This window comes from Propithecus coquereli, unplaced genomic scaffold (genome assembly GCF_000956105.1).
Source record: "Propithecus coquereli isolate 6110/MARCELLA unplaced genomic scaffold, Pcoq_1.0 Scaffold214, whole genome shotgun sequence".
Taxonomy (NCBI): domain Eukaryota; kingdom Metazoa; phylum Chordata; class Mammalia; order Primates; family Indriidae; genus Propithecus; species Propithecus coquereli.
In genome coordinates, this window is record NW_012146523.1 from 60,719 (window position 1) to 70,525 (window position 9,807).

Consider the following 9,807-nt stretch of genomic DNA (forward strand, 5'->3'; position numbering starts at 1 on the left):
TTACTTTCATGATTCTGTTTAAGTCCAAATCAATGTCATAATTAAAATCAAAAGAAGATAAAATTAGTGTTTTTTAAGTTGATGCCTGTTTGTCTTTTACTTCTTATTGAAGTTTAGCATGCATTCAGAAGGTATATAGGTCATTAAGTACACAGCTCAAAGAAATACCACACAGTGAAGAGATCCCGGTGAAGGAACAGAACATTACCAGCACTCAGAAACTCCCCTCCTGCCCACTTTCCAATGACGGGTCCCCTTTACTCCCCAAAATTAACCACTATCTGACTTCTAACACTACAACTTAATTTTGTCTTTTTTGAACTTTTTAAAAATAGGGGTCATATAGTATATTTTACTTTGTGTTTTACTTTATTCTTTAACATTATGTCTTTGAGAATCATTCAGGTTGTTAACGGAAGAGTATAGTTCATATTCATTGCTGTGTGGTATTCCATTGTATACATATACCATGTGCTTCAGATTGATTGTTTGTGCCTCCTAAAAGTCCTATGTTAAAATCCCAACCCAATTTCTACCATGGAAGAATGCATTGGTATTAGGAGGAGGGGCCTTTGAGAGGTGAACAGTTCAGGAACACAGAATGCTGATGAATGGGATTAGCTCCTTCATAAAAGAGATTCCAAAGAGCTCCCTCACCCCTTCTGCCATGTGAAGATGCAGTGAGAAGACATCTATGAACCAGGAAATGGAACTTTCCTAGACACCAAATCTGCTAGTACCTTGATCTTGGACTTTATGACTGTGAGAAGCAAATGTTTGTTATTAAAGCCAGTCAATCTAGGTATTAATATTTTTGTTATAGCAGCTGACTATAGACCAAACTGACTAAGACACCATCACGTATTGATCCATTTTACTGTTGATAGACATGCATTGCTGCCAGTTCTACCTATTCAAATAAGACAGAATGACAGACACTCTCAAGCACTGGTGGTAGGATTATCAGGTAGTTCTTCAATCACTTTGGGAAATGGTTTGCCTCTCAAAATGGGTTAACTATCAAAGTTAAACAACACATTTTTTATGATCTAGCAAGTTTACTCCAAGTATATACCCAAAAGAAATGCATGCACTTGCTTACCAAAATAAAGCTGTAAGAGTATTCATAATAGCATCATTCCTATTTTATTTTTATTGCATAAATATGGTAATTAATATACCTGTCATAGGGATAAACATGATGAATATATTTACATTTAGAAACACTGCTAGAGATACTGTGAAACAAAGTTCTTTACATGCTATGTGATTTAGCTAAACAAAATCATGACTAGAAATGAATCTAAATATTTAATGTCAACCCACTGAAAATAATATCATGTGTAAGACTGCCATCTCTCAACCTACTGTTGTGCAGCTTTATTAAAAGACCTACACACCAATCAGCTCACAGTTTTTGCATAGCACTTGGACCTAAGGTTTTATTTCATTATGAGCTTGAGTATTACAGTGAGTTTTCCATTTAATAATTAGTTTCACTAATGATTGAATTGTCATCTTAAATTACTGCTAACTGAACCTGAAATCCACTTCATTAACTTTAAAAATATAAGGCCACTGCTAAATTGAATTAAAAATGTCAGCAGCTAAAATAACAAAGAAGAAAGATATTCACTCTGTGATTTTCAAACCTCCTATTCTACAGAAAATTTTAAAGACAGAGAAATAACTCCATATGATACTCAAGCTAAAACAAAAATTTAGAGAACATCTTCATTTTAAGGACACTTTTAATCAAATCACAAATTGAGGACCAAGGGAAAAAAATCTATGAGCACACAGAAATTATTTCTCAATATTTTAAAACATGAAATGCAAAGATGCTCCTTATTAAGTAAGCTAAAATTTCAAGTATACCACAACAGCTAATTTTATAAATCTATATCTAATCACAAAATAATCAAAATAATTTGGGGATGGCAATTCAAAATAAAGTCATGGTGTAGGTTGTTCTGGTTTTAAGACTGAAAATTAATGTAAATATAGATTTACCCCCCCAAAAAAAACAGCAATTGCATTCCTCCCAAAAGAAATATCCACTCAAGAAAAATTAAAACATATGTCCACACAAAGACTTATACAGGAATGTCTAAAGCAGCTTTATTTATAACAGCCAAAAGTAGAAATAACTCACACATCCATCAACTGTTGAACAATAAGCAAAATGTACTTAATAGCATATCCATACAATGGAATACTATTAAGCAATAAAAAGCAACGAGGTACTGATACATACTGACACTTTTGAGCCTCAAAAACATGCTAAGTGAAAGAAACTGGACATGAACAATCACATCCTGTATGATTCCATTTACGTGAAATGTTCAGAAAAGGTAAATTTATAAAGACAGAAAGTAGATTAATGGTTGCCACGGCTGAGAGGAGAACGGGAAGTGACTGCTAATGGGTGTGAAGTTTCTTATTGGTGTGATGGGAACGTTCTAAAATTAGAATGTGATAATGGTTGCACAATCCTGTAAATATGCTAAAAGCCATAAAGTTATTCACTTAAACTAGATGAGGTTTATGGTGCGTAAATTATGCCTCGATAAAGCTGTTAAAAAACATAAGATTGAATTTTGAAAATGAGCCAGGCTATTACGAATTGGTTGTAGCTTCACATCAGTGCACATGATTCCTTTCTGTTTGTCTTCTCAAAAATTCCAATGTTAAAAAAAAAAAAAAAATTTCAATGTTGTGTCATCTACATTTTCAGAAATTAAAGCTCACTATACAAAAAATAATATAATAAAAATATAAAGACATTCCATTAGCTAATATAACATGGAATCCAAGAGGTGTGTATAAACTAATATGACTATATGAAAATATATGCCTGGGAAATAGAATTGTTCTTGAGGATATTTTTTAATTTTCCTCCTTCTTCACCCTCATAAAGTTCCTTCTCCATCCTTGATCCAGAGAAATAAATTTTAAAACCTAAAACAGATCCCATCACTACTATTGAAAGCCTCCAGCAATGGGAATAATCTATAGCTGTTCTTTTCCCCAGGCTGAAAGAGCCTCTCCATTCTCACCTTTGCCTACCTCCGTGGACTCAGTTCCTATGGTCATGTTTCTCATCCCTAAATAAACACCAGGCACACTGGTCTTGTTGCCATCCTTCTGAAACCCCAAGTTTGTTCCAGCCTCAGGGCCTTTGTACTGGCTATGCCTTAAAAGGCAGCATAGTGGTTAAGTGTGCAGACTCTGGCTTCATACTGTGTGGCTTCCCGCCTGTGTTTAAATACTAGCTATGATACTCAGGTAAGTTACTTAATTCCCCTGTGCCTCAGTTTCCTCATCTGTATCATGGGAATAATAATTGTACCTATGTCATATGGTTGTTAGAGGATTAAATGAATTAATGTTTGAAAAGTGCTCAGAAGAGCTTTTGTATAAATTCTTATAAATTCTCTTCCCGAAATGATCTTTCCCTATATCTTTTCGGAGGAGACCTCCTATCATTCAGAACTTGGCTCAAATGTCCTCACCTCAACCCCTTCGTTAGTTTCCAACCCCATTCATTCATTACATATTTATTAAATATTGCTTTGCACCAGGCACTGTTTTGGGTGCTGAGCACAGTCATGAAGAAAACAAAGATTCTTGCCTTTGTGGAGTTTAATGGAGTTTACTTTTTAGTGGGGTGAGATAGATGATAAGTAATAATCACAGCAAATGTAACATGTCAGAAGCAGTCGTGCTGTGGAGAAAGAAGAAAATAGAGATCAGAGTAAGGGAGGTGGGGAGTGCAGGAGCGGGCGTGGGGAGGAGAGGTTTGCATCGTTATATGGAGGGGTGGTGTCAGGGACACAGAATTGAGGAGGCAAAGAAGTCAGTCAAAGCAGTGGGTAGGAAGAGTGCTCCATGCGGTTAGAACAGAATCCAGGCAGAGTGTGCCTGGCCTGTTTGAGGACATCTGAGGGGCCACTGGGCTGCAGTGCAGGGACAGGGAAGAGGGAGAGGATGGGGAAAGGGAGCCGGGGTCAGAGAGGTATGAAGGACAGGGGTGGATTACTGAGGCCTCCGGGGCCATTTAAGGGCTTTGCCTCCTTATCTCAGTGACATGGGGTGGGGGGACGCAGATAGACTCTAAGAGGACACCCAACTATTCCGAACTCCTGATCCACTAAAACCATGTGATAACAAATGTGTACTGTTTTAAACCAATAACTTGTAGTAATTTGTTACCCGACAATAGATAATGAAGAGGGAGACATGGAGGCTTTAGAGGAGAGGAGTAATGTGATCTGATTTGTTTTAGAAGGATTGCTCTGGCAATGGAGAATGGACCATGAAAGAGAAAGCGCTGAATCAAGGAGCCTGGTTAAAAAACTACTGCAATAATCCAAGGAAGAGATCATGGTGACTTGGACTAGGATATGAGGTCACGAGATGCAGTCATAGTTTCTCTTTCTCATGGAACTTCTACCTAACATTTCCATCCTTTTTCATTTATTTGCTATAACCTTTTTCCATTCCCCAACCCACCTCTGAAAGAAAGTCCTATGAGGACAGATACCTTGTCCATCTTGTATGTTATTTTAACCACTGCATCTAAAGTACACAGTGAGTGGGTGCTAAATGTTTATGGAGTGAGCAAATGGAAGAATGAAGAAGTGAATGAATGAATGAGTTCAAATCCACTTTCAGTATACATGACTTTAATATATGATAAATATGACATTTCAGATTAATGAATAGGGCTTTATTTTTAATAGCTGTTGCCGGGATAGCTAACAATTAAGAATAAAATCAAATTAGATGTTTACCTTATACACTCAAATAGATGGCAGGTGGTTTAAAGAGTTTAACGTAAAAAAGAAATCCTAAAAGAACAAAAAGGAAATATAACCTAATTATTTCAATGTAGAAAAGGGCTCTCCAAAGGCAGAAACTACTTTAAAAAGATTGATAGGTTTGATAACACAAAAATTCTTAACTTCTGCTAAGAAAAATTATAAACAAAATTTAAAACCTAACAACAAACTGGAACGAACATACAAAAAAATGTCACTACATATGGGACAATAGGATTATATCCTTCACACATAAATGACATTTACAAATAAATGAAAGGAAAGATATCCCCCATAGAAAAATTTGGGTAAAGTATAGGAAGAAAGAATTTATAAGAAAGACATGTAAACGTTCAATAAACATAAAAAGTATTCAGCCGGTGGAAGTTCTAGGCCGGGCGCGGTGGCTCACACCTGTAATCCTAGCACTCTGGGAGGCCGAGGCGGGTGGATCGCTCAAGGTCAGGAGTTCGAGACCAGCCTGAGCAAGAGCGAGACCCCGTCTCTACCAAAAAATAGAAAGAAATGATCTGGACAACTAAAAATATATATATAGAAAAAATTAGCCGGGCATGGTGGCGCATGCCTGTGGTCCCAGCTACTTGGGAGGCTAAGGCAAAAGGATCGCTTAAGCCCAGGAGTCTGAGGTTGCTGTGAGCTAGGCTGACGCCACGGCACTCACTCTAGCCAGGGCAACAGAGTGAGACTCTGTCTGAAAAAAAAGAAAAAAAAGTATTCAACCTTACTAGAAATTAAATATATACAAATTAAAGCACAATACAATACTTTTCACCTATCAAATATGTATTGATTTTTTTTAATGCTAATACCCATGTTGGCCAAGTCACTGGTTAATGGACATCATCATTCATTCTGGTCACATGAATATAAACAAATACATTTCAAGGGGCAATTCAGTAGTATACGGTAAATAACCTTTAAAATGTCCATAGCTATGACCGCCTAATTCCACTTTTTTTCTATTTACTTTAAAGAAATTATCCAAGATGCACACACAAAGATGTATGTCTATACAATGGAATACTAGACAGACATAAAAATGTTACCATTTTATGAGAGATACTAATTGCATTGAAACACATTCTCAATACAATATATTGTTAAAAGGAAAAAATTATAAAGCAAACTGTACAGAATGATCCCAATTTTTAATAAATCATCTTTATTGTGGTGGTGGTTACACAAATACACACATGATAAAAATGACATAGAACTATTATATATACATCCATTGTACTAATGGCAGTTTCCTGGCTTCTGATATTGTACCATAGTAATATAAAATATAACCATTGGGTATAACTGGGTGAACTATACACAGAACAACTCTGTGCTATTTTTGTAACATCCTGTATATCTATAATTATCTCAATAGAAAATATTTTTCTTTACATATGCAGTTTAGAAAAGAGGGACATAAAATAAAATGCTAATAGTCATTTCCACTGATTTATAAGATTTGGGTGATTTTTATTTTCATCACATTTTTAAACTTTTATTGAATGAGCAAATATTTTTATAATCAGAAAATGTCATATTATTTTAAATAATGTAAAAACCTAAAGATGCCCCAAGGAAAACTTTTTTAGTATATATTTATGTATGTGTATGTTAACATATATAGTAGATATACACATGAGAAAAAATAGATGGATGGATGGATAATAGAGCCAGTTACAAAATTTACCATATATTGGAATGAATTATCATGAAAGTGCTTCTGATAATGCAAAGAGCATAGATATGTGAGGAACAGACGGAGCTTTCATATTAATTAGTTAATAGTTAGCTACTATGTCTTTAAATTGAGTTAATCAGTTCTTTACATTTAAATCACATTTGCATAACTTTGTATTACATACTATATTGTGATCAACTACAAACATAGATGTCAACATTAACGAATGTCATAAACCAGCTTTGTTTTCCTTCTCCCCTCTCCCCATCAATGCAACGTCCTTCACCTCTTTCCTCTTCCTTGCCCTCAAGTATTATGATGAAAACAGTTTGAAGTGGAAGAAACCAGTTTGAATCTGGTTTTTCTATTTAGCATCTGTGGTTGTGGGCAAATCTATCCTCTCTGTGCCCCAGCTAACTCCTCTGTAAGATGGAAGTATTAATTAACTCATTCACAGAGTGGTTGAGAGAATTAACTGAGAAGACGTGCATGAAGTAACTAGGACTGGTAGGTTCTAACAGATGTGCGTTCCCTCCTTTTCCTTTCTCCCTTTACTTACCGTTCCTCAACCCCTGCCTTATTTTGTGAGAAAACACAAGGATTAAAAAAAGTTGCACATACTGGGACATTAATTTTCTCAGCAGTGTCACCTTTTAAGAATCAAACATCACTAGGGCCTTTTCTTTTGGGGGTTGGGGGGAGTAGAGGAGGACAGAGAGTCTTGTTTTTTGTCACCACCGAGAGCCCACCTAGTTCTATAGGGAGGCCAGCCTCTCCCAGTTAGAACCGTGGCTGGAGATCTAGTTTTACCGAATCAACCAAGAGTACATTCTCTGCAAAACCTCCTCAGAACGCTAAAGAAGGCTAAGAGCAATTCTATTCTCGAAGCTCTATTTCTTCTCCATGTCATTTTTAATGCTGCGGAATGCCATTATGCAATGATTTGAGTAGAAGACGGCTTTTCAAAATGGCATATTTTCTCGCTTATCCCGAAGAAGTCATCCTATATTTCAAATGGCCTACTTTCAAGCTGTTATATCAGTCAGATTAACACATGGTCACAGATTTAGCAATTTAGGGGAGGGAGAAGGGGGAGAGGGGGATGAAAGGGCTTGATTTGCCACTGTGATATAGCGCAGCCCTTAAATCTTTAGGATTCCTGCACGTCCTGGGCTCACCTCCGCAGTTGCTCCACGTCCGCACATACTCAGCGTTTCACATTCGGGTCGTCCAGCCTTTGTTCCCAGCTGACTATCACAGGCCTCAGGGCAGCCCACTGTGGTCATTTCCCATCATTCAAATAAATAACAAAAATGTGTGCTCCATAAACAGCAATAAGTGAAAAAGGCAAACCTGCCTGTCCTACATGTGACTCTCAGCGCAGCAAGCCGAGGGATCTTTAGTATGCCGGTCTCATTATACAATAACCCCTCTGGTCCTGAGCTGCATGAGTCCTTCCGATTTATATCAGTGTCTGGGTTGTTAATCTTTTACCATTCTGGCCTCCAGCCCATGCCTATTTTCTCTTAGCTGTAATCTAAGTGAATGCAATAGATTCTGAAGAGTCAAGCAGGCAGGCCTCCTTTTTAAATGTACAGATATTTAGGCAGAAAATTCTAGTATTTCATTGTAGTAGGCATTTGTTTTCCATTTTCTGAGCCTGGTTGCCCATTTTCTCCCCCCGCTCCCTGCCCCCTCTTTCCCCCATTCTGGGAGCTGCCAATACTTTCAGTAAACTCCTTTCCCATTAAATTTAGCCAATCATCTTCTGTTCTTTGCAGCCAAGAACCTGAGGAGCATAACCTTCAAGTTACCATAATACATTCTCATAATCTAAGATAATGGTGATAAAAATGTCAGGAGAACTTCAGATAACATGAATACCAATAAAAATATATACCTGAAAGAAAGATGTTTATGAAATAATGTTGGGGGGAACAAGCAATTTACAAAATGGTATGTATAGTATGGTCCTATTTTTGCAAAAGAAAAAAATATATGTATATATTTACACATCAAAAAAGACTGAAAGGATATTTACCAAAATGTAAACAGGGTGGATAATCTTCATGAGAAAAACTTGCCTGTAATTTTTATTTAATTCTTTTTGCTTCTCCATGTTCTCTGTAGTTTCTATCGTGAATACCCATTCCTTTTGCAATGTGAAAAAAAATGATAAATGTTATTTTAAGGAATGCATGCTCAAGGATGAACTTTCAGAATAATTAGGGGTTAGCTACTGATTGAAAACTATGTGGGCAATTAATGAAATGTTATTCCAAGGACCCGCCTTTGTAGCGGCTCTTGAATCTTAATGATACCACTGAAATATATCACCTATTGTTACCCAGTTCTCAAAAACTAAATATGTGCAAATAGGTCATGTTGTTAATCATGACTCACAAAGATGAATCACAGCATATAAGGCAAGCCACTAAAAGGCTGTAGTTAAACATACTATCGATCTATGTATAAAACTATTCCCACTATTTTGAGAATCTAAGTATTTCTTACAAATGATTATTACATGGGCTTGGCATTTGAGCAGCTTTTCTTCTTTGCGGCAGTTAAAATCATGCATTGTCATTCAGCACACATAACAAAGAACAACATTAATAAAGACAATTAACCAAATATGAGTAATTTAATACTATGGACTGAATCTTTTTGTCCCCCCAAAATTCATATGTTCAATTCCTAACCCCCAGTGTGATGATGTGAGGAGGTAGAGCTTTTTGAAAGGTAATTAGGTTATGAAGATGGAGCCCTCACGAATGGGATTAGTGGGCTTATAAGAAGAGGCCAGAGAGCTAGCTAGCTGGCTTTCAAACACGTGAGGATGCAATGAGAAGTTGCCAGTATGCAACCCAGAAGAGGGCCCTCACCAGGACTTGACCGTGCTGGCACCCTGATCTCAGACTTTCAACCTGCAGAATCATGAGAAATAAATTCCTATTGTTTATAAGCTTTCCAGTCCACGGTTCTTTGTTACAGCAGTCCAAGAAGACTACGACATTTGACTATATTGCAATTTCAGAAAAATCTCCCCCTTTTTTAATAAAGAAAATAAAAATAGGAATTTTTTAGTGTCAAAGCTCACTAGTTAAATTCTAACTTTTTCCATTTAATTTTTAAAGACTGTGCCATTACACAGTCATAATAATTTATTTACCTTACATCAATTCCTCTTCTGCTAGGAGAATTTTTTAGAAATATTTGTCTGTTTTTTCCTTTTCATTAATTCAACGTTGTGTCTGGTTTTGCTTCAAAGGTTGGAGGCAAAAC